This window comes from Eurosta solidaginis, chromosome 2, assembly GCF_040869045.1.
Source record: "Eurosta solidaginis isolate ZX-2024a chromosome 2, ASM4086904v1, whole genome shotgun sequence".
Classification (NCBI taxonomy): Eukaryota; Metazoa; Arthropoda; class Insecta; order Diptera; family Tephritidae; genus Eurosta; species Eurosta solidaginis.
This window is the reverse complement of record NC_090320.1, coordinates 182,819,299-182,845,885: the sequence shown is the minus strand read 5'-3', so window position 1 is coordinate 182,845,885 and position 26,587 is coordinate 182,819,299. Positions and strand designations below refer to the sequence as shown.

Sequence of the window (26,587 nt, the reverse complement as noted above, 5' to 3'; positions counted from 1 at the left end):
ATTGTTACGGACCACTCCAGTCTCAAGTGGTTGATGACACAAAAAGACTTGAGCGGGAGGTTGGCGAGATGGTCACTCTTACTGCAAAGATACGATTTTAGAATGGAACATCGTAAGGGCACCCTGAATGTAGTACCAGACGCGCTGTCGCGTTTTGATGTTGACGAGTTAACTTTCACTACCACGCCCGGAGAAATAGATTTAGTCTCTCCCGAATTTTGCAGCAACGAATATTTAGACTTAATTCGGACCGTCACCGAAAACGAGGAATCACTTCCGGATTTACGAGTGGTAGACGGTGTAATCTTCAAAAGAGTTAAGTTTCGTAAGGGGTTGGAAGGGGAAATAGACTCGCTGTGGCGTTTATGGTTGCCAAAAGGGTTGACTGAGGAAGCAGTGAGATTAGCACATGACGCTAACCGGAGTTACCATGGCGGATGGCAGAAAACCTTAGAACGTGTTAGGCAGAAGTACTTCTGGCCGCAGCAGGCTAAGGACGTCAGGGACTACGTCCAGCGTTGTGACACCTGCAAAACGGTAAAACCCACCAATCAGCAGTCGGGACCACCTATAGGGAGTACCTTTGAATCCGAAAGGCCATTTCAGCGGTTGTATTGCGACTTTCCAGGGCCGTATCCAAGATCTAAACGGCGAAATCAATTTCTTTTCATAGTACTAGACCATTTTTCAAAATACGTTTGGCTAAAGCCCATGCAGAGAGCTACCACTGTTAACGTTATAAATTACTTCGCGTCAGAAATTTTTCCGGCTGTAGGGGTCCCTGAGTTTATTCACAGTGACAATGGTAAACAGTTTGCCTCGAAGGAAATTAACCAATTTTTAGTAAATTACGGGGTGACGCACGTGAGGACGGGGCTATATTCTCCCCAAGCGAACGCATCCGAACGCGTCAATAGAGAAATTGTTTCTAAGATTAGGATTTTCCTGAAGGATAAACCTGACCACACTAATTGGGATAAGCATATACCCGAAATTTTATCAGTTTTGAGAAGTGATTTTCATACGGCGATTCAGTGTTCTCCATACTTTGCATTATATGGCCAAAACATGGTCCAGCATGCCTCAACGTACAACATTTTAGGGAAACACGGCAGCCTTCGAGAAGACCAGGTTACGGTAGTAAGCCGAGCTGACAAGTTGACTAATATTCGTGAGCAGATCCGCAGAAATTTAGATCAGGCCAAAGATAGGGGAGTAACCACCTATAACAAGCGCTCTAGACACGTCAACTATAAGGAAGGTCAGGAAGTTTTTCGGAGAAACTTTGCCTTAAGTAATTTTAAACAGGGCATTAATGCCAAATTCCTACCCAAATACCTGAAGTGTCGCGTGCTTCGAAAAATAGGCAACGCATTGTATGATCTCGAGGACCTAAACGGGAAATTGATAGGTCGCTTTCACGCTTCGGACATTCGTCCACAATGAACCAGCAAACGTCTCCTTGCTAAATTACAATTTGATTTTTTTTTATATATACCCACCAATTGGACCTTTTTTTTTGTCTGGGCGTTTTGGCGGTCGGGGACATCTCGCCCAGTATTCTCCCCGAGCACTGACCTCATAGGATGTTCACACGCGTACTCACCGAGGACCGTGAACACCCTGGCAGTCCACGCTTAAGGCGGACTAGCCTTTCGGAGTTTGGACGAGTTCTCCATATCAAAATGTCTATACTTTTTTTTTGTCTTGCCTTTTGTGGGGGCGATAACCACTAAAACCTTTCGGAGTTTTGACGAGTTCTCCATAACAAATGTCTAATTGCCGCAAAGCCCTTTTAAACTAGGAAACAGAATTAATTCCCAAATTTGACTTAACTTTTTTTTGATGGACCTATGTTGCCCGGCTAGCTTCGTAGTAGGACTTTGAGACTCTTATCTCAGGGGTGAGTCGTGCCCCACGTTGCTTGTCGTCGAAGATCCCTGGCAGTAGCTTCCCACAGATGACCCGGTTTCCTGTTCGCTTCATCGTCAGGTCTCCAAAGCGAAGCCGGTTTGTTACGGTCTGCTGCTACGGTCTATGGCTGCGATCCACTTAGGAGCGAGTTCACGGGAACACGCCTAGCGGTGTGGCGAAGGTTGCGATAAATAAAAATATCGAAAAGAGAAAAAGATAGACCGGCCATCACTAGAAAAATTTTTCCTTTTTCCTACCATGAGTTTCCGCCGACCAGACACGAAAAATTAAGAAGAAAAAAAAGAAACCCACTACTAGAAGGAGCGAAGAAAAAAACTACAATTGCTTGAGCCTAAGTTTTGGCGGCCCTGCGATTGCACAAAAACCACACACAGCTCAAATAGAAGCTCGAAACCCGGCTGAGAAGTGTGAAGAACGCGAGTGTGAATCAAAAAGATATCTCCTACACCTGCACAATTAGAGAAAACCAGATATCACGAAAATTGTTGCAAGAAGAATTCTATCTGTGCGCAAATAAGTTACGTTCTAGTACTTAATGTTTTTATACTACAACAAAAAGCTAGGAGGAATCGATAGCGCAAGTACCGGCACAGTCCATTCCGGCAAACCTCTTTTCGTTTCGTCTATTTTGGGTGGTAATATACATTACAACGGGTGTGTTGTATTGGCACAAACTCAACGTGTGGAATATCCTGTTGAAGTAGGTCGGCGGGTCACAGGCACACCTGGCGAGGAAAGTACTAGTGATTCCGATTCAGATTCAGACGGCACTAGACTAGTGGTGATGAGAATCCTTGGGGTCCGAAGATAAACCCCTCTCCCTACGGGTATGAAGTACACCACCACTTTTGGGAAAGCCTCCAACACCACCCCCGCCTATCGGGCCAGCAGTACGCAGCAGCATTACACAACGAACGCCAAAATTATCACCAAGTCATCAGGATCGTAAAGGTCAACACGGAGTTCTATTGCCACCAGGTTCACTTGATCACCTCAGACAGAGCGCAACAACCAAGGACAGTACCAACACCAACCTGCAACGACAACGTTTAAAGCAATGGGTGAGTTCGTTCCAAAACGAAAGTAATATTAATTCCCAAAATAAACGCTCGCTTTTAGGCACAATAAAATAAATTTTTAGATGATTAAATATTTTCGGTAATACATTTATACTTAGAGTGTTTATAAGTTGTAACTAAACATTTAAATATGAATTTTAGTATTTAAGGAGTTGTGTTTTTTTTTTTCTTTTAACACGCGCTCCCAGTAACATTAACGTTTAGTTTCACTACATTAGGAATTTGGTTATATAGATATATATAAAAGTAGCACATACATATAAAATTGTTGCACATTGGCGCGCGTTGACGCATTTAGGATGCTACAGTCTTAACTCTACTAGAGCGCAGTTCCAGTTGATTTATTTATTTACATACATTTGTTTTGCGTTTTCCTACTGCTAAATATTGTTGTTAAATTTGCCGAAAGGAAAGACAAAGTTAGTAAATGTGCTAAATCTTAATACATTTTCACGTTTATAATTTCAACTAAGTTTAGAAATGTTTAAAGGAATTTCAACACATATTAGAAATGTTCGAATGTAGTTTATTGTAGCACATGCAAATGAAAATTTAAATCAGCTAGGAGCTTGCTGATACGAGAAAAGTATAATTAACGTAATTGGATACAATCGAATGAAATTATCGTAAATTGGAACTTAGAAAAGAAAAAAATAAAAATTTTTACTAAATACAATCCAAGGTAAATTGGAGTTTGGAAAACTATAATTTCAAATAGATATGACATAAGGAAATCTAATTAAATCCTAACCAAAAAGGAAAATTCTAAGTTAGAAATAAGAAAATGTAATTCAAAACCAAACAAAAAGAAAAAAAAAAGGAAATTAGGATTAGGAAAACCAGGCTTAGAAAACTAAAATTCCTGATAAATTAAAACACGCAACCTAAGATAACTTGAGGAACAAAAAGGAAAAAAAAAAAAATTATATATAGGCAATTTTTTTTCTGAAATAACAACATGCTATACACATACCTATGTAAAAGAACACCCAATAAACCAAATATACCAGAAATAAAAGGAACTATAATAAACTACAATGTAATTAAGCAAAATTTAATAAACTAAACGATTACAAATAATAATAATACAAATAAATTAAATAAAATACAATAAAATAAGATAAACTAAAATAAACTAAAATAGAATAAAGTAAAATGAATAAAATAAAATGAAATAAACTGAAACAAAATAAAATAAAATCAATTTCAATAACATTAATCTAAATATATCAAAAACCAAAAGCAGCCTACGATCAAACAAAATATTTTTTTTTCTCTTTTTGCTTAGGGCTATCCTTAAAGCGTGTCAAATAAGTTCTTAGACATTTCGAATAAGTTCGTAGATAAGGGCAGCTTGGTTTGCAACAAACACTTAAAATAAATATTATATCGGAACGGTTGTAAGGAATATATAATGAATTGCTGTAAATAAATTTTGTAATAAAATGGGAATGCTGACGTCGCTATTTATTTAGAAGGCACTTAGGGAACAGGTAAGGGGCCACCGAAATTTTAGGTGCGTCGGTGGCCATGGTTATTTGAGGGTGGGATAATGCACCGGGCGTCGCAACAAGACCCGCGGCGCCCCCTATGTATATTCGGCCCTTTTCTTTTTGTGTTCCCTTTTCTTTTTGTGTTCCCTTTTCTTTTTTTTATTTTTGATCTTTTCAGCTTTTTGGTTATTATTTCATTTTCAGCGCTTTTTTTTTTGATGTTTGATTTTTAGAGTTAGTAACCGGTCATGTCCGGTTCGGTAAATTTTTTTTTGCGGTTATTTTTTTTGAATTTAAAATTTTTGAATTTTTTGTTGAATTTAGTTTTTGAATGTCAACGGTCTGTCCGTGACATCCGGTTCGGCCGGATGTTGTTTTATTTTGAATTTTTAAGCGTTTTGAGTCGGTCTCTGCGCTTTTGTCGGTTTTGTTTTGAATTTGACAGCTGCTAGTTTTGATAGGCATGATAGGAACATTTTTCTGTTTATGGCGCAGGAACAGTAAGGTTGGCAAGGACCCGCCCCAGCCGACAATGACTAGCCACTGTGCACCAACATATCATGCCGACCGCCTTCCTTACTGCTTCCACTGTAGATGCATAACCATAACAAACCGTCTTCTAAAACGTAAAATTTTTTCAAAACAACTGCAAAATTGCATGAGACAACTGCTAGTAAGCAGTTGTATAATTTTGACGTTTTTGACAGCTACACCAACACAAGGTTGTAAACGGCAATGCCACAAAAAGTTGTAAGACTAGACAACTCAACCGAAATTTTTTTTGACAGGTTGAGTTGTAATCTGTAATACCAAATTGCGAAATTTCAACCCAACAAGAGTTGAGTTGTAAACGGTAATAGGGGCATTAAGACTCTTATCTCAGGGGTGAGTCGTGCCCCACGTTGATTGGCATCGGAGGCCCCTGGCAGTGGCTTCCCACAGCGGATCCGGTTTCCTGTTCGCTTCATCGCCAGGTCCTCAAAGCGAAGCAGGTTTGTTAGGGTCTGCTGATACGGTCTACGGTTACGGTCCACTTGGGAGCGTATTCGCGCTAACACACCTAGTGATGGGGCGAAAGTTGCGATAAAAAGTATCGAAAAACAAGGAAAAAAACAGACCGGCCATCACTAGCGAAAAAAGCCATGAGCTTCCGGCAAGAAAAAAAGGAGGAAGGTTGGTAAATTGTGTGAGCAAAATTTTTGGCGGCCCTACAATTATATAAAAGGGATTATATAACATCTAGGGGCACAACTTCAACAGCAAAGGCGTCAAGCTCAGTTAATATACTGCTTCAGTAACCTTATTGCTCACTTCAACTGCGTATCCCCAATGATACTCAACTAATCACAAAACATCCTCGCCGGCTATGCGCGTAAGCAGGTAAATGTCCAGAAACTAGGAAAGAGTCGATAGCACAAAGTACCGAAACCGTTCTTTCCGACAAATCTCGTTTCTACGCGTCTATTTTGGGTGGTAATAAACCTTACACCGGTTGTGTTGTGTGGACACAAGATCCAGTTGAAGTAGGTCGGCGTTCGCAGTTACACCTAGTGAGATAAACCCCTTCCTCTACGTTTACGAAGAACACTACCACCTGCGGAAAAGCGTCCCACACCACCTCCGCCTCCAGGGCCAGCAGTACGCTGCCGCGTAATACAACTAACGTCAAAATGGCCAAGTCATCCGGCTCGTAGAGGGCAGCACGAAGCTTTACCGCCACCCGGTTCATTCGGTTACCTCGGCCCGAAGCGCCAGCCACCACCAACGGCACCTACTATTATCACGGGCATCACCATCGGTAGTACCTCCCCCAACCCCTTCATTAGCACCAACCACGAGCGCAACAACCACCAGACGTACCGCCACCACCAGTTGCAACGCACGTAGCAGGGCCGCGAACATAGGCCTGCGGCCACTAATGTTAACACTGACAACAGGCGGTACCACCGACAACAATACTAGCCGCAACCATATCAGCTACGACCATAACGGCTACAACAATACTAGATGCAACCTTATCAGCTACGACCATACGGGATACAACAATACCAGCGTAACAATACCAGCTACAATAACCACCGCTGGGCAGCGAACATAGGCCTGCGGCCATCCCAATTACGACAACGAATATCAGCGGTTAAAGCGGTGAGTTCGTTCCGATACTGACTAAATATACGTATTTGTAGCCTCAACCCTGTTCTTTAATTTTTTGTTGACTCTGCAACAACATATAGTATTAATATACAAACATATTAAAATGCAAGGCTACAACCCTAGTATCGAATCTTAACATGTAATACATACATACATGCATATACCTAATTTAAAGAGAGCAAGCAGCATCCACTTGTAGTAAAGTTAAAAAAGTAGACGTAACGTAAAGTTAAGTTAAAGAGGTTTAATTAACTTAGAAGCAAAAAAAAAAAAAACAAAACAAAACAATACCAGCACTGACTGGTAAATGCAAAACAGTTTACGTTTTACTTGAACATGTAAAACGAATTCGTTAATTTTACTATAAATTTAAAAGTTCACGGTTTACCTGAGCATGTAAAACGATTTCTTAATTTTACTATAAATTTAAAAGTTTATGTTTTACTCGAATATGTAAAACGATTTCGTTGATGAGTATGATTTGCTATGAATTTAAAAGTTTACGTTTTACTTGAATATGCGAAACGATTTCTTCGAGGAGTATGATTTACCCCAAATTTAATCTTAATTGCTTGTATAACCAATTTTCTTAGTACGTATTACATATTAGTGTCCTTATACTATGCGTTATACCAAATGAATATTTTGTTAAACTCAAAAATAAGTTCTACTACAACAACATAATTATTTTGTAAGGGGGCCCCAATTATCGGAATTTGTATCCAAACTTTATAGCCCTAAATATGTTTTGTGAATAACAAAAAAAAAAAAAAAGGCATCTAACCAAATTTTTACTTTGTATGTAGTATATCTACTATTCATAAGCACATTTAATTATTTTTTTTTCTCACACCAAGCGTTACAACCCCCCTTATCAAAAAAAAAACAGGTGACATAAATATAGGTATAGCTTGAAATATTACGAGCAAAAGTAAGAGAAAAGAAAGGAACCCCAACAGGACAAACTTAGCCAGACTTAAATATTCATATTAGATTTCGTTTTCAATTTCGGCCCAATGAAGTGGGAACTGTTGGATCATTTTTTTCTCTCCCTTTATATACTACACGCACTTACATACATTTTCATAGCGTAATTAGCTGCTCGTCTTTCAACATTTTTTTTCCTCGTTCTGAAGTTGTCATGGGACGATGCTATAAGCAGCCTTGTTTTGGCTTTGGAGCCTAGGCGGTAGCCCTGGTTAAGAAACCTGTACTATCAAAAATTTTTTTTGTAGCATACATACGCTAATAATAATGAAATTTGAATAAACTTTATAAATAAAATGGGAATGCTGGTGTTCTGGCTCATTTAGAAGGCACGTAGGGTTACCAGGTAAGGGGCCACCGAAAAATAGGTGCGTCGGTGGCCATGGATTTTGAGGGTGGGCAAAGCACCGGGCGTCGTAACACCACCCGCGGCGCCCCCTATATATATTCGGCCCTTTTATTTTTATTTTTCAGCCGTTTTTTTTTTTTGTTTGATTTTCAACGTTGGTAAGCGGCCATGTCCGGTTCGGTAATTTTTTTTGCGTTTGATTTTTTTTGAAGTTTAATTTTTTTGAATGTTAACGGTCTGTCCGTGACATCCGGTTCGGCCGGATGTTGTTTTATTTTGAATTATAAGCGTTTTGAGTCGTCTCTGCGCTTCTGTCAGTGTATTTTAAATTTGACAGTTGTTAGTTCTGATAGGCATGATATGACATTTTTTTCTGTTTATGGCGCAGGAACAGTAAGGTTGGCAAGGACCCGCCCCAGCCGACAAAGACTAGCCACTGTGCACCACCACATCATGCCGACCGCCTTCCTTACTGCTTCCATCGAAAATGCGATTCCATAACATCCTGCACTTAAAATTCGGGTCGCACATGTCGATAGCGGTATCAAAAGACACGTATTTGCGTCAAGATTCAGAATCCGAAAGCAGAAACTACATTTTTTTATCTCGTTTAAAAGTTATTCGCGAAAAACCCGTCGGTACTATTGTCGCTTTTTTCGTTGTTGCAATTAAACAAATGACGGTGGTGAATAGTGTTGCCAGCTCCGCAACAATATCTTTTTATCTTGGTAGAACAGTATAAGGTTTTGGCACGTTGACATAAATGCAAACAAACATACACTATTAATGTATTTTGTTTTTGTAAAACACTTTTAATAATTGTAGTCTAATATTATTTGGGGTGCTGCGCAGAAGGGTGTACTACGCAGAAGGACATAACCGTGGCGGTAGCCACGGTTATACCACACACCCGGACTTGGCATGGCGTAGCCCAGGGTTATTTTTTATAAGCACGGCATTTATGTCGACGTGTCACCACCTTATAATCTTATACCAAGTTAAAAAGATATTGTTGCGGAGCTGGCAACACTATTCACCACCTTCATTTGTTTTCGTTTGTTTAATTGCAACAACGAAAAAAGCGACAACAGTACCGACGGGTTTTCCGCGAATAACTTTTAAACGAGATAAAAAATGTAGTTTCTGCTTTCGGATTCTGAATCTTGACGCAAATACGCGTCTTTTGATATCGCTATCGACATGTGCGACCCGAATTTTAAGTGCAGGACTTAAGTTGAAATTTTACTAAATTTGGAAATTAAAAGGCTTATATTTCATAAACTAAGAGTTTCCTAGAGTTGCGGATGATAATTTTGTGATTTCTAGGACCCCCGCCACCCCTCGAACAAAAAGAAAAGTTGGAAAATCATGGCATCTTATTCTAAATATTCCCCTCCTCAAGATATGAGGAAGGAGAGTTCCACACTCTTTTGCCCAGAATGAAAAAAGATGGTGCAAAATTCTTTGCATGTATCTTATGAGGCAATTCACACCTAGCGGCAGCAGCACTGCGCGACACTTCCCAACGCGGCTTTTTTGCCTAGTTGATCAAATTTGCCGCGCTGTGCCGGGTCGCGCAGTGCTGCTGACGCTAGGTGTGAATTGGCTCATAAGAATACATGCAAAGAATATTTTGTAGTGCAGTACAGTGCTGCGTAGTGCAGCCTAATGTGGCCTTACCTTTAATTGTATTTAAAATATTGTTATCGTGATTATCCTCATCGATACGTTCACGCTTGAGCGGCGGCTCATAAAAGTATGGCTTTTGTTCTTTAGCGGTTGCGGCCAATTGTGTTTCGCCTGTAACTGTAATTACTAAACGTGAACTTATATTATGGTATGATATTTAACAATAATTAAATAATAAAAACAAAGTACACTTCTTTTTAAACTGTTAGCAAATTATAGAGCGAAATGAGTACCAAATTCTTTTCTCAAATGTTGTTGTTGTAGCAGTGCTTCGCCCCACCTAATAGCTGCGACCTATGACAAATTGTCATAAATAGCCTCCAACGGGAGTCAAAGGAAACTTGCTGTTTCAACAGGGGTGGACCATAATGAAAGGGGTGTTAGAGGCGTTGGTTCCACATTACAATTAAAGAGATGTTTGGTGTCATGTGGGGACACATTGCAAGCGAGGCATACATTTTGTATGTAGGGGTTGATTCTGGATAGGTAAGAGTTTAACCTGTTACAGTATCCAGAATGAAGTTCAGCTAGAGTGACTCGCTCTTGGAAATTTAAGGTCGAGCTAAAGGTTCGAAGGGAAAGTTCTGGTAAAACTCTCCTAACATTCAGGGAGGGAAACACAGGATGAAGTGAACAGCATAAGATCAAAAGTCATAGAACTGTTATGGAAATGTTTTTTTTTTTTTTATTTCTATAGCAACACAACATAAATTTGAATGCAGGTTTGAAATCATGAAGTATTTTGTTCTACTAGTGGTTCTATCATACCTCATTTAACGTAAACTGGGAATCAAAAACTCACGGAAGGAATTGTTTGGATGATCCAGCTTGAAATCGATCCCGAGATAGTGGGGCTAGTATCTTAAAGGTAATATTTTGTTGTACGTACCGAAATTATGTATATTCGGCAAAGGATTAACAACACAGACCCCGGCGGGTTAAGGGGTCAGAATATACCCGCGGTGGGTATGCCTGTCGTAAGAGGCGACTAAAATAACAGATTCAAGGGGTTGTGTAGCGCAACCCTTTCAGGTTACCAGAGCATAATATAGCTTCTCCAAACCCAATTGTTAACTCCACCTATCCGTGGCGAATCCTGTTTCATTAACGGCCGAGGCTCTGGCCACCCCGAACTCATCATGGATCTAGAGGGTGGGAGGGCGGTATGGCCAAGAAGGTTGCATGAGGTCATAACAAATCGTTCCCGAGATGGTCGGGCTTGGTATCGGAACGTACCGGATCTGCATCCGGCAAAGGACCATCAACATCGATAACACGCCCCAAGGCCTTGGGGAGTGTCCTTATCGCTACAACAACAACAACATTAACAACACTGGGATTGAAAGAGTTGTTTATAAAGGGTCGCACATTTGACCTACTACCACAGCAAGCACAATGAAATATCTGTTTACATATTGCCGAATCTGATCGCATTGCTCATGACAATGCCCCTTTTCAAAACCACGCTCAAATCCATGTATATATGCATTAACTTTTAAGTACTATGTAGTTTCACTTACGGAATTTGCTGCACAGAAACTTCAGTTGGTTATGACGCCTCAAGTGCACATGATAAAATGATTTTAGTAAAGCGCGTCCACAGAGATTACAATCCATATACTCATCATTTTGGTAAACTTGCCGTCTATGTAAGCGTGAAGCATTTTTCGTAACAAATCTATTTTCACAAATATCACAGGGGAAATTTAGATTTTTATCTCCTAAAAAATGGAACAATTCAACAAAACTTTTGGTATATAGCGTAGAACTCCGTAAATACCTACCATGATCTAATTCATAGTGATGTAACAAGTCCCTCTGAAACTCGAATATAGATGTACAAAACTCGCATTTAAAATCAAAACAAGTTTTACGTGTACCACGAATACTCATCTGGTAAATTATCATCATAGCCAGCAACTCCTTTTGTCAGCCCGTTCTCATCATTTGCAATACTATCCTCTTGCTCAATACAAACGATGCCGCCTACACTTTCACTAAGGTGTAACTGCTTTTTACTAGTATATTTATTTATTTATTTTATTTATTTATTTATTTGTTTAAGTCTATGAATTTTAATCCTTACAGACTATGATACAAGGAAAATTTAAAAAATACTTATGCCTAAAAGTAATCGGTTTACTTAGAAAGCAGACTTCAAAATATTCATAAATTCAGCTCTTTGTATAGAAAAATCAAGAGCAACGGAATTACTTATTGAGTTAAGCTCCCGAATAGCACGCGTAATGGGAGCATTACCAGCGTAATTCGTTCTGAAATAATCGTAATAAAATGGAGAGGAATTTCTGAGAGATCTTTGGGGAACATTAAATCGAATCCTTTCCAGCAAATAAGGGCAATCAATGTAGCCATTAATAATATTATACATGAATGACAAGCACAGTATAGATCTACGATTTTCCAAAGACTTGAGGCTTAAAAGTAAAAGACGTGCAGAGTAGGAAGGAATCGGCTCCGAAAAGTTTAACGGGCGAAGGGCATATTTAAGGAAAATTTTTTGAATTCTCTCAATTCTACAAATGGCCGTTTGGTTGCTTGGTCTCCAAATGAAGACAGCATATTCAATGTGAGATCTAACGTAAGACGTGTAGAGCAGCTTAAAGGTATAGGGGTCTGAGAATTTTGAAGCATTGCGCCGTACAAATCCGAGCATAGAATATGCTTTCGACGTTACGTAGTTAATGTGATTAATGAAGGAAAACCTTTTGTCAAAAACGACACCCAGGTCTTTAATCTCGTCAACACATTGAAGTTCACAGTTAGATATACTGTATTTTGTAGAGAAATTGTTAGTTGATTTTGAATAAACTATTTGGAAGCATTTTTGCGTATTTAAAGAGAGACAGGAGTTCAGGCACCATTGGTGAAGCTTATTTATATCATCCTGCAGCTTTATGGCATCTTCTTGCGATTTAATAGCTGAGAATATTTTTAAGTCATCTGCATAAAGTAAACACTTTGCAAACGAAAAACAACTGCTGATGTCATTAATAAATAATATAAATAAAAGTGGGCCTAGTATGCTTCCCTGGGGAACGCCAGAAGTCGCAACAAACGGACTAGACATTTTCCCATCAATGGTAACAACGCAGTGTCTATTACTTAAATAAGAACGAATCCACAAAAGAAACGTTGAATGAAAACCGATACAGCTTAATTTTTTTTATCAGAACTGTGTGAGGAACTCTATCAAAAGCTTTGGAAAAGTCAGTGTAAATGCAATCAACCTGTAGTCCAGAAGAGAAAGAATCTACACAGTATTCGCTAAAAACAGCAAGATTTGAAACCGTGGACCTATCAGCAACAAACCCGTGCTGGTTGGGTGATATAAGGGATTTAACAGCAAAACTCAACTTGGCATTCACAGCATGCTCAAAAAGTTTAGAGATTGTGGACAGCTTGGATATTGGTCTATAGTTACGCACATCGTTCTTATTTCCACATTTGAAAACGGGCGTAATCGAGGTGAGCTTCCAATCATCGATGAACGTCCCAGATGATAATGATTTATTGAAAATCAGAGTCAACGGATAGACCAAGGCTGGACAGTTTTTTAACAAGACAGAAGAAAACCCATCAACGTCAGTTTGGGATGAGGATTTAAGTATAATAATAGCCTTACTAACATCCTCACAGGAGAGAGTAAGCGTACCGAAGTTCAGGGTACTAACGGCATCCAATGAAAAATCAACCGCTTTATTATTATCATCCTGAGAAAAATATTGGCCGGTTTTATGTGGGTTGAGGCTTTCTACCACTAATTTAGTTAGCTTTTCGTTTGCGATTTCGAAATCATAATTATCGGTATCACTTATGTCAACGGGATCATCAACAATGTTTGCGTTTGATTCTTCGTATTCGAACTCCTTAAATTATATTTAGTTACATTTCCATTTTAATACACATATCCCTATATTTACCTTGCTAATGAACTCCACTTCTGCGTCCTCGTTCCCGTCCCCTTTTACGGCTATCGCACATCCTGAATTTTTAAAATAGTCTTGATGAATTTGCGTATGCATATTTTTTGATTCCGCGTTTAGCTCCTCCGCTGCGGTATCAAGTTGTGCGATTTTATAATTTCATCGCAGCCTTTTAAATATAAATTAAACACAGTGAGAAATTTCGTAAACAAAGTTCTGTCTATAAGCCACGAACAATTTCACAATGCCAATATCGGAAAAATATACCAAATATTAAGAAACAACAACTACCCACATAACATGATACAAAATCTAATACAGCAAAAAACACTGAGAACAGAAACGAAACATACCAAAGCACTAACATCGCAAACAACGAATTCAACGAAACAATACTACAGCGTTACATATATCCCCAAACTTACGGAAACTGTTCGAAAAAGCATGAATATTAAGCCGAACATTACAATAGCACATAAATCCAACTGCACCCTATCCAGCATATTTACAAATACAAAGAGCCCCATCGAGATCCTACAACAAAATAATGTTGTGTATGAAATCAGTTGCATGGGAAACAAAAAAGTTAACGAAAATTGCAACCGGGTATATATTGGGACCACAAAGCGAAATCTGAGCGTACGACTAAGAGAACACGAAGCTGTCATACAGAAGAAAAAGAACAACACTGCGTTATCACAACACATAACATCAACTGGACATACAGCTGTTCTCGCGAATACCACAAAAATAGACAAAAACAAAAGAGGAAAGAGCCTCCGAATAATGCAAAAAAGGGAAATCACAATAAACAAGAAGGAGGATACAGAAGCGATTGCAGCAAGCTATCTTTTATGTTTATAATATTTTTATGTTTAGTATGACTATGATACCCATTGCAAGTGGTACCAAAAATTTTTTAGAGTTAAGAAAAAATATCATGTGAGTGATGTTAATTTTTGTTTACGTGTATATATGTATGTGCGTCCTTTTTGTACCTAAATTAGTATTAGCTTAGCTAAAATTGTTGTTTTGTGACACTTTATTGTTGTTGATGTAAATAATTTCAAAAATTGTGACAAAAAAACTAATGTAATTATTTCTTATGTTTTATTGTTGAAAATAAATAGACTTCGCCCCTGAAGAAGCTAGGACGGCTAGCGAAACGTAGGGCCGCAACAGTGGAATAATTACCATATTTTTATTTCTTACTGGAACCCACAATAGGTCAAATAGCCTAAAAACAAAATATTAAAATTTATTAAAATTGACCGGAATAACCCTAATACTTATAATTTCTCAGTAATATTTGATTATTCAATTGCGCTCGGTTTATGAATTGATGTGATTGCTTTAGATCTTGATAACGGCGACCACACAAATAGTGACATGGTGGATATCCTTTGACATCGAAATCATCAGGTTTAGTTTGTAATTTTGCATATTTATTGAAAGCCTCTAATATAGTGGAAGTAACATCACTTTGAGAAAGCGTAAATGACTCCATCAGATCTATATAGTCATTAAGTTCGTCCTGACTAGCAACGGATAGACACGAGCGACAGCAGCGCATATATTCCAATGAAACTTCCGTTCTTTGTGAGGAATCCATATTTGATTTAAAAGCAAAGATATTTTCACTTCATTTTACTGATGAAAAAAGACTTATCTTTTGCCCAGCCAGCCCCTTGCCAAAAATCACACACACAAGATTGGCGGTGGATCTAAGTGAATTATATCATATACACCAAGTGCTTGAAGCATAAGCACAGCATTCCCAATATTTATGAGCCGTATCCCTGGTACAATATTATTTTCTGATTCTTGTTTGTAAGCCCAAGCGGTATAGAGGCGAAAACATTTGCCTGGCGCAGTGTGTCCAGCACGTCCTGCACGCTGATGCTTTAGAAATCGGTACAACCATTAATGATTTCATACCAGTACGAGAATTAAAATTATTTTGCTTGGCGATACCAGGATCTATCACACATATATAATGTTGTCAATTGTGAGCGAAGTTTCGGCGATATTTGTTTAGATATGTTAAATTATAGTTGACCGCTAAAAACGATACATTTCTCGGGTAACCGTAAGGCTAAAAACCGTTTTACAATTAATTAAAATAGAATAAATTTACGCAAAAACATGCTCTTTTATTTTGCAATAAAAACAACATATCAGCTGTTCGCTCAAGTCAAATGTGACGTAGATGCGCAAAACGAGGCAATTTTAACTCGTCAATGCGCGATCTGGGTAGGTTATTAGTGGGTTTTAAATTTAGTTCGCATTTTTTTGACAGTTAGCTCTTAGAAAATTATGTCAAAAAGCTGCAACTAAATTTAAAATCTATTTTCTTTTGACTATGACTATGCGCCAGTGTTTTTAGTATAAGAATACTCGTGCTGTTTTGTCAAAACTGTTGTCATATTATTGAACTCAGTTAAGTGCATTTATTTCATTAAATTGGCCTTTTGTAAATATATGCAAATAGTGTAATGCGAAAAATGAGAGTGAAACATAAGCACTTCAACCAATTTTATCATAAAAAATGAGGTAGTAGGAAAACAATAATGCAATGTGAAAGTAAGGCAAGATGCACACGAGGCGTAGCTCATAGACGCGTACAAGATATGACATGTAGCTACGATTTCTCTACGCCTCAAGATCTTCACACGAAGCTACTTTCGAGCGTCGCTACAAAAAGCAACAATTATTGAAAATAATAAGAAATTAAATTTCTTCAGGTATATTCGTCCCCGAAACCAAAGGAAAATAGGTATTAAAAGTTGTTTGCATCCCCGTGCCTTTGTAAATTATGAAAGGCAACTTTACACCACCGCGGACTAGAGAAAAAAGTGATTTCTAGTTTCCAACACTTTTTAGCCTTTTAATGGTTTCAAAAATGTCTAACTAAGATCTATAGTGTTGAACACTCTTTTTCGCTTTGGTAATATACCTTTACTGTTGGCAGCCATAATTTCGAAATACTAAAAGACTTCGTTTATTTTTAACATGCATAAATATTTGTTATACTCAGCGTGCTTTGCACACAGAGTATATTAACTTTGATTGGATAACGGTTGGTTGTACAGGTATAAACGAATCGAGATAGATATAGACTTCCATATATCAAAATCATCAGTATCGAAAAAAAATTTGATTGAGCCATGTCCGTCCGTCCGTTAGCACGATAACTTGAGTAAATATTGAGATATCTTCACCAAATTTAGTACCACTAGCTTATCTGGAATAGATTGGTATTGGAAATGAGTGGAATCGGATGATAACCACGTCCACTTTTTATATATATACAATTTTGGAAAACACAAAAAACTTGATAATTTAGTAAATAATACACCTAGAATGTTGAAATTTGACATGTGGACTGATGTTGAGACTCTTGATAAAAATTTGAAATATTTGTTTAAAATGGGCGTGGCACCGCCCACTTGTGATAAAATCAATTTTACAAACGTTATTAGTCATAAATAAAAAACCGTTAAACCTATCGTAACAAAATTCGGCAGAGCGGTTGCCTTTACTATGAGAAATGCTTTGAAGAAAAATTAACGAAATCGGTTAAGGGCCACGCCCACTTTTATATAAAAGATTTTTAAAAGGGTCGTGGACGAATAAAATAAGCTATATCTTTGCAAAAAAGAGCTTTATATCAATGGTATTTCATTTCCCAAGTGGATTTATAACAATAAATAGAAAAAATTTCAAATTTAAAAAAATGGGCGTGGCACCGCCCCTTTTATGACTAAGCAATTTTCTATGTTTCGGGAGTCCATTTTTGCTTGGTGAAATTAAGTTTAACGTTCCTATTAGGCCATCTAGACATTTTCAATCCATTTTTGTAGCTACATGCAGGTCGAATTATGAAATGCATGAACCACTTCGCTGTTTATGTCGTGTTTTTAATAAACACTGTAAAAATTTAGACGGATGCGACTCATTTCTTGGTATTAAAAAATACCTTTTAACTACATTAAATTTTTAATTCGAAATGAAGCAAAGAAGCTAAACCGTGATAATACTGTTCAACCCTCTGTTTCAAATATGAAGTACCAGTTACTTGAAACTTGTTTGCAAAATTGCGTTGTGATCATTATTTGTATATGTATTTAATCAAATTTATTCTGTATAAATTCTATTCTGTATAAATTTTATCTACTATTAATTTGATCTATTGTCAATTTCATAAATTATTATTTAATTTGCTCTATGTCAATTTCATAAATTATTATTTAATAGCTCCTTCATGAGTACATTTTAACACATTTACAACATTTTAACTTTTGCTTGCTTCTAAGTTTTCAATTGAAATTGTCAAGCGTTTAATTAAATACTGTTTAAATATTACTTTAAAATGGATGACTGCTTATGTTGTTTATATCGTGTAATACATCTGTGAATTAAGTATCGGTATATTTGGTCTGTATAATTGTTTAATTTGTAGACTGATAAATAAATAAATAAATAAAAGGGGCGTAGAAGAAAATAATAAGCTATATCTTAGCGAAAAAGACCTTTGTGTCAATAGAATTTTACTTTCTTAATTGAATTATAACATTAAATTGTAAAACACAAAAATTTTTGAAAATGAGTGTGGCACCGCCCCTTTTATGACTAAGCAATTTTCTATGTTTCGGTAGCTATAACTCGAAGAAAAATTAACACATCGTAATGAAATTGTGTACACACATTTTCCTTATAACAGAAAATATTTCTAGTAAAAAGGACGGGATCGGTTAAAGACCACGACAAATTAGATATAAAACAAGTTTTAAGGGTCGTAGACTAGAATAATAAGCTATAACTTAGCAAGAAATAGTTTTGAATCAATGATATTTCACTTATCAAAATTTACTGTAAGAGGAAATGGGAGGACATTTTTTTTAAACGGGCGATGCCACATGTTATGTAGAAAAGTAATTTATCTGAAATGAAATGTACAATTGAAGCTCACGCTGAGTATATAATGTTCGGTTACTCCCGAACTTAGACACCTTTACTTGTTTTTCAACTAACATATGTATTTCCGTAAGGTAAATTACTGTTAAATTTTGTTCTGTATAAAAATAAGTACTTCAGAAAAGAATATAAAAACAGTTCATCACCAGCGTATGAACAATTATTTTCGGACGGCTAAGGAAAACCAAACTGGCGACCCCGCTTTTGACTATAATATTTTTGCCGAATTTTTAAACTTTTATAATGGCAAACAATAGCGCAAAGGAAGGTGAAAAGCCAGCCTTCCGTCCGATTGGACATACATATTTTCCGTCACCCTTGTCAAATATGGTTTCGAGACAAACCGATTCGCCTTATTCTCGTTCTTATTTTCCGTCCTGTTTGTCCTATGTAACTGTGTTGGCATCGGCAGGTAAGCTAAACGGATCCTCTGAGTTAGTATTAGTTCTTAGATTCCGCCCTAGATTGTTCGATGTTTTCAACGCTGTATTAATGTTGTACTTTTTAAAAAGTTTGCCAATTTATATGTAGCTTTTCCAGTACATGCCATAGTCGTCCAGGTGTTGTTATTTTCCTTTTCATTATTTCTTGTTTGTTCTCCATGTGTCTTTCTGAGCTTATTTATTAGTGCTTTCTTATATCCGTTGTTTGTAGCAATTTTATATATTACTTCAAGCTCTGTCTTATATGCTTCTTGTGTGAGAGCTCTTCTTTCAAGTCTACATGCCATATGCCTTAATGCTGCATTTTTATGCTGTTGGGGGTGATTTGAGGTATTATGTATTATTCTGTCGCTGGCCGTTGCCTTTCTATTAGAGCTGTAAAAAGATTGAATCAATTGAGTGTGCATTCTCTCAGCATTATTTTAAAAATTGTGATATTTTGGTTGCATTTAGTGACGAATATTGATTCACTAATTGAAACTCACATCCCTAAGATCACTAAATAAATACACAACAACAAAAACATTAAAGCAAGCTACATAAACACATTAATCATCATTTACCCACATAAATACAAGGCAACGAAGAGATAACTCACAAACATGTCATTATCAGCCGAAGTAGTACTCACATATACACACGCATATGGATACAAACTACACATATACATGTATATCCTGGCAACCAAGCATGAAGTTCACCAAATTACTAGACCTTAGGAGAAATGGGTGAACGAGGAAACCGAGAGTTTAAAAGCAGAGCAAGCTGAGGCAGGACTAAACAATTTGATTTAAGCACGTAATTAGTTGTGAAGTAAGATTTATTGTGAAGTACTTTCAAAATAGTCTAATAAAGATCATTTTGCATTATTAAATATTGCAGTTATTTATTCAATAGTTTAGCAATTCGAACGTTAGCAGAAGGTTTGGAATAAGCGGCATTTCACTAAATTCGTTACATTGGTGTCACAAGAGGAATTTTTGAATAAATTCCCAAGATTTCGAATACAACTTGGACATGGCAAAGTTAAGTGAATTAAAGATCCAGCAAATGAAAACGGAGTTGGAGAACCGTGGATTGAATACAACCGGCAATAAGATCGAACTTCAAACACGCCTACGAGCGGGAAATGAGTCGGAACGAATTAATGTGGACGATGATTTCTTTCATCCTGATGGGGACGCGACAACAACAAAAATTGAAGAGAAAAACGAAATATCACAGACATCACAGACTTGAACATGATATTGGCTGCAATATCTGCACAAACATCGACAGTAACATCTAATATGGCATCCAAACTGGAATCGCAGGAGACACGCACATCATCAAAGATTGAAGCACAAGAAGCGCGTATTTTAGAAATGTCGACACAGATTACATCCAAGATGGAAGCACAAGAGGAGCGCTTATCATTGCAGGTGGCACAAATGTCTTCACAGTTAGAAGCACAGGAAGCAAGGGTAACATTAAAGCTGGAAGCACAGGATACAAAAATTGTACAGCTCGAGGACAAAGTTGATGCCGAGATAGAAGCTTTGAGAGGTCGTATACAGGAGTTGCAAATAAATCGCCCTGCAGTTTCAGCGAGTAATCCAAAGGTAAAGACACCATCTTTTGACGGTTCTGTTCCTTTCCAGGTCTTTAAGCTACAGTTTGAGAAGACCGCAGCAGTGAATAACTGGAATGCCGAAGATAAAGTTGCTGCTCTATTCGTATCATTGAAGGGGCCAGCAACCGAAATCCTACAAACGATTCCCTAAGGAGAGCGAAATAACTATGAAGCATTGATGGCTGCTGTAGAACAATGTTGCGGAAGCGAACACAGGAAACAAATCTACCAAATAGAATTGCAAAACCGTTACCAAAAGGTTGGATCATTTGGCAAATGCCCATGCAGCCGTGGAATACACAGAAAGGGTAAAAATTCAGAGCTTTATCAATGGAATACGGGATAAGCGGACGGAAGAAAGGAAGCGGACGACATATGCAAACCCAAAACCTACATTCCCAGAAACGGTATCACATGCTCTGATTCAGGAAACAGCATCACTTCTGTGTAAGCCAGCTTTCAAAGCACGCAGTGTGGAAGTGGAAAGGCCAGATTGGGTAGACACAATTTTGGAAGTACTGAAGGGATCACAACAGAAAAATGCTGGAGTTATGCAGTGTTTCAAGTGCGGTAACCCAGGTCACATTGCACGTCATTGCAGCACCGGTCCTGGTAGTTCCACCTTGGCTGGTCGTAAACGCAAAGCTGGAGGAGATAAGCAAGAGCGAGTCAGATGTAAAGATCGAAAACTTGCCCCAGAAAGCCCTGTGATATCTATCTCGCAAATTGGAAGAAAATCGAGCAGTCTTACCGTCAAAAGAAATGTGGATGGCAAGGAGCGTGTACTGACTGTAGATACGGGCACATCTCATTCCTTAATCCGTTTTGATACGGTCACTGGGGAGTATAACCAAGTCTAGGGAGAAGTGATATGCGAATTTTTAATTAATAAACTCACGGTTCTACACAAATTCGTTGTGGCGAAAATCGTTGATAGTCATATTGGGAGTGGACTTCTTAGTTGACCATGACATCAGGATCGATTTGCAGACAAGGATTATGCGCTATCAGAACCAGGATGTACCACTAAACTTCAGTTTGGAGAAAGGGTTCAGCAGTAAGCGAGTGCTGGTGGAGGCGATTCAACAAAGACCACCAAAGTCAAAGGCAGTAGATCGGTGCAATTCAGAAACGAAACATCAAAACCAAGGAGAATTAAACAAGGGGTGCCACAGGGTGGTGTCCTATCCCCACTTTTGTTTAATTTCTACATATCTAAGCTACCTTCACCACCGGAAGGAGTCACAATCGTTTCCTACGCCGATGACTGCACAATAATGGCCACAGGCCCAGGCCCAGAGATCGATGAGCTATGCAATAAAATAAACGGCTATCTCCCTGATCTCTCCAGTTTTTTCGCCTCGCGAAACCTGGCATTGTCACCGACTAAATCTTCCGCGACCTTATTTACAACATGGACGCCCCAAATGTCGACCATATTGAACATCCACGTCGATGGCACTACGCTACCGACTGTCCTACACCCCAAAATCTTGGGTGTGACGTTTGATCAGGATCTACATTTTGGTGCGCACGCAACCGCAATTGTTCCGAGAATTCAGAGCCGTAATAAAATCCTCAAATCCCTTGCTGTCAGTACCTGGGGAAAAGATAAAGAAACGCTCATGACCACATACAAAGCAATTAGCCAGCCGATTACGTGCTACGCGTCACCCATATGGTCGCCAAGCCTAAAAACTACCCACTGGAAGAAACTACAGGCCTGCCAAAATACTGCTCTCAGAATCGCCACGGGCTGTCTTCTTATGTCCCCAGAACACCATCTGCATAATGAGGCTAGAATACTCCCCATCAGGGAGAGAAATGAGATGCTGACCAAACAGTTTCTGTTAAATACCCAGAAACCTGGGCATGCCAACAGACATCTGATTGACGAACCAGCACCGCCTAGGGGCCTAAGGAGTCATCTCCGTAAGCATTTTGAGGAAATACGGCACCTGAGAACCCAGCCGTATGAAGCGAAAAAACACAAGCAGGTCCTTGGTGAACTCCATAGACAGGCGTCGGACCTTTATGTCGGGAATTGCCCGGTGAATCCAGTACTTGAAGAAAAATCTCCAGAACTCGCGGAAGAGGAACGCATACTCCCCAGGGAAACGCGTGTCACTCTTGCTCAACTTCGTTCTGGATACTGTAACAGGTTAAACTCTTACCTATCCAAAATCAACCCTGACATACAAAATGTATGCCCCGCTTGCAATGTGTCCCCACATGACACCAACCATCTCTTCAATTGTAATGTGGAACCAACGCCTCTAACACCCCTTTCCTTATGGTCCACCCCTGTTGAAACGGCAAGTTTCCTTGGACTCCCGTTAGTGGATATTGATGACAATTTGTGATCGGTCGCGGCTATTAGGTGGAGCGAGCATTGCTACAACAACAACAACAACAACAGCAGTAGATCGGGCAAAGGTTGATGGAACGAATGGGCCAAATAAAGCAAAATCAAAGATACCTGCGAGAGAAACACTGGCATTGGCAAAACCAAATGGACGCACTATAACGAAGGAAAGAATTTCCCAGAAAGAATGCAAGGGTAGTTTCAAGCCAGGGCACACTACTCTTGTGAACCGTCAAGACGATACTGATGATGCAAAGTCAATCCGTCAAGATAAAGCTCTGCGGAGTAGTTCATTGGCCAAAGAACAGAGTTTGAGGGAACGGTCCAGGATAATGAGCAGTGGGATGAAACACAGGTACGACAAGAACAATAATTCGGAAGGTTTCCTGGAGGGAGATTTGGTGCTGTTATACAACCCTCATTGGCGGAAAGGTGTTCCATCCAAATTTTGGTGCAGTTGGGAAGGCCTGTACAAAGTTGTGAATCAGTGATGCCATATACCGCATACAAACCATTGGGAAACCAAGAAATAGAAGGGTGGTTCATTTGGAGAGCCTCGCAGCGGTTAGATCGAGAGATTTGTCGGATTGGGACGATCAGACTTAGGTGGAGGGCAGTGTGACGAATATTGGCATCACTAATTGATACTCACATCCCTAAGATCACTAAATAAATACACAACAACAAAAACATTAAAGCAAGCTACATAAACACATTAATCATCATTTACCCACATGCATACAAGGCAACGAAGAGATAACTCACAAACGCATGTCATTATCAGCCGAAGTAGTACTCACACATACACACGGATACAAACTACAAATATACATGTATATGATGGCAACCAAGCATGAAGTTCACGAAATTACTAGACCTTAGGAGAAATGGGTGAACGAGGAAACCGAGAGTATAAAAGCAGAGCAAGCTAAGGCATGACTAAGCAGTTTGATTTAAACACGCAATTAGTAGTGAAGTAAGAGTTATTGTGAAGTACTGTCAAAATAGTCTAATTAAGACCATTTTGAATTATTGAATATTGGAGTTATTTATTCAACAGTTTAGCGATTCGAACGTTAGCAGAAGGTTTGGAATAAGAGGAATTTCACTAAATTCGTTACAATATTATAAATCTCCATTCCTGAGGGGCTTAAAATACTTTCAACTCAAAGCCAAAGTGTGTGTGTTATTGAATGGTAAAATATAATTCAATATAGAGTGTGAATGTACGAACCATTCCCAAACTTTATTGAATATAAACTTGAAAAATGAGTGCTCACTTTTTTCATTCAGTACTAAATACTTTTGCCCGAAAGTTATTTTTTTGTATACTTTCATTGCCCCAGATAGGTTAAATCAATTGAAGAGTTGGGTGCAAAAAGGCGTAAAACTGGTCAATAGAAATGGCCCCTTCTAATTATTCAAGTAGTTTATTACAAAACGAGAAAGACTAAAATCATCTTCATGGTGTCCAAACATAAGACATACAAGAAATAGTACTTCATAGCAGATTTTGTATACATCATAATTGGGTTGATTTTTCTTTCACTAATCGTGTAAAAAATTTTGAAGCTCTTGTGGGTTGACTGGTTTCCTTTTTAGGTATATCTCGCGGAAAACTTGCTTATATAAAATCATAGGGCTCTTCATTATGTAAAGTATTATGTAAGGTATTCCAAAAACATGAAGATATAGTCGAATTTTGCGGAAACTGCGCAAAGACAATCTACTGCTTTCTTGTTATGTGTCAAAATGTTACTATATGTCCTACTTATTTTGCTATTGTTGTAAAATGGATTATGTACATAAATGAACACATTGTGCATTGACCAAATAGAGTAAATTGCGGTTATTTTTTGTCGATCATATAACAAAAACAAATACTTGAATTTTAAGGCATTTAAATTCATCAAAGCACATACATAGGTCTATCTCGGCAATTTCGATGGAGCTTTCTAATTCCGAGAATTTCGATAAAATTATGTCTATTTCCATGGCATCGTCGTACAGCGATTCAGGCTTTATCTATTCACCTCAGTCACCTTCCCCGTTTTCTTTCATCTATGCCACAAAAATTGGTAGAAGCTCTTCAGAGGTTATTAATTTCCCTCCCCACAAAGAGATTGACTGGCTCCTTCGGACTACAGTTTTTTTAAAGCTGATGTTTTGACAGTGTTTGACGGGATATAAATATAGGACCCAAGTGATTGAGAAGGACCATTAGTCTATATGCCTATTTGCACTACATTGGTAAAAGATTGAAATTGCTTTGGATGGTTGATATCTATCTTACTTGAGCAGATTTGTATTCAAAGTCAATTTTCTTTGCTATCAAAAAAGCTACAACTGCCTATAGAGCCTAGGTTAATTGACTGTAATTACAAACTATTGTGTTTAGAAGAATATTTTTCTTAGAAAATAGAGAAAAATAGTATATTGCTATTATAATTTGCAAACCCACAAACCCGTATAGATACAGTATTTGACCATATACCGCTAAGAAGAATATATGAAGGAACTTAAGATCTTTTTTTTATTGAATTGCATTGTCTTCAATTGTTTAATCACCAATCGAGGACTTCAAATGTTAGTACTTTTTAATGCAAATATCTTTTATATGGCACATTGGCCACACTTATTTGAAACGATGACAATTTTCGGAACAGGGATGTTGAAATATTTGTCATTTGCTTTTTTTATTATTAAATTTTTAGGAAAATTTCAATAAAAATACTTTTCCAATTAACTTCTTTGTGCTTTATTACCATTTAAATAACGAATAAACTGGTCCTCACGGACAATAATTAAATTTTTGTGTTGATATTAAGTGGCTTTAATTAAATGCAACCATGTGATATTTGAGAGGGTTTTGTGCATGTACGACATTTTTCATAATTGATTGGTACTAGAAAGTGTGTGCACACTCAGCAAAGGGTGCATTCCATTGTAAAGGTCTACAAGTATGATATGTAGCAGCACGCACCTGAAAAAATGCTTGTTCTTGTACGTTTTTTTTGTGGATGCTATTTGGTACTGTTGTACTTCTTAGGTCCAAGAAAAGTGTAGTAGCAGCTAACGAAAACTGCGTAAAATGTTTATTGTAAAATTACAAAGAAATATCCTTATTTACTTTCAAACGAGCATTTAATTACATCTCTCTTTAAAATCCATATGCTCTGGACAATTTTAATTAACAAATTGTGACACTTTATTACCGGGGACGATTGCTAAAACACGACCAAAACCGTCGGGGGAGTTATTAATAGACGCGTTTTTGCCTCGCTTCCAATAATTCGAATACTTTTTCGCCTTTGGACTATTGATAACAGGAAAAACCGCGTATTTTCATTTCTCTTGATCGTACTATCCGTCATTGTGAATGACAACTAAGTGTGATATCTTCTGCATAGACGTCAAAATTCCAAAGTGTTTGGATCACCTGATTTGTATTTGACTATCGCTGTCTCATTCTGTATCTCTTTCTATCACCCGCTGAAGATAGGCTCCGCCATATTGAACACCCTGTCAAAACGCTAAAAAGTAGCCATATTGAAAATCCT

General features: G+C 38.0%; 1 long non-coding RNA gene across 1 annotated transcript; it reads right to left on the bottom strand.

Annotated features, from left to right (window-relative positions):
• Positions 1 to 9,727: 9,727 nt before the first annotated feature.
• LOC137242480 (uncharacterized) lies at positions 9,728 to 11,705 on the bottom strand. The gene is made up of 4 exons (XR_010950254.1): positions 11,567 to 11,705; positions 11,471 to 11,504; positions 11,207 to 11,407; positions 9,728 to 9,803 (listed from the first exon to the last, which is right to left on the bottom strand). It is a non-coding gene; the product is annotated as an uncharacterized lncRNA (long non-coding RNA).
• Positions 11,706 to 26,587: the final 14,882 nt, after the last annotated feature.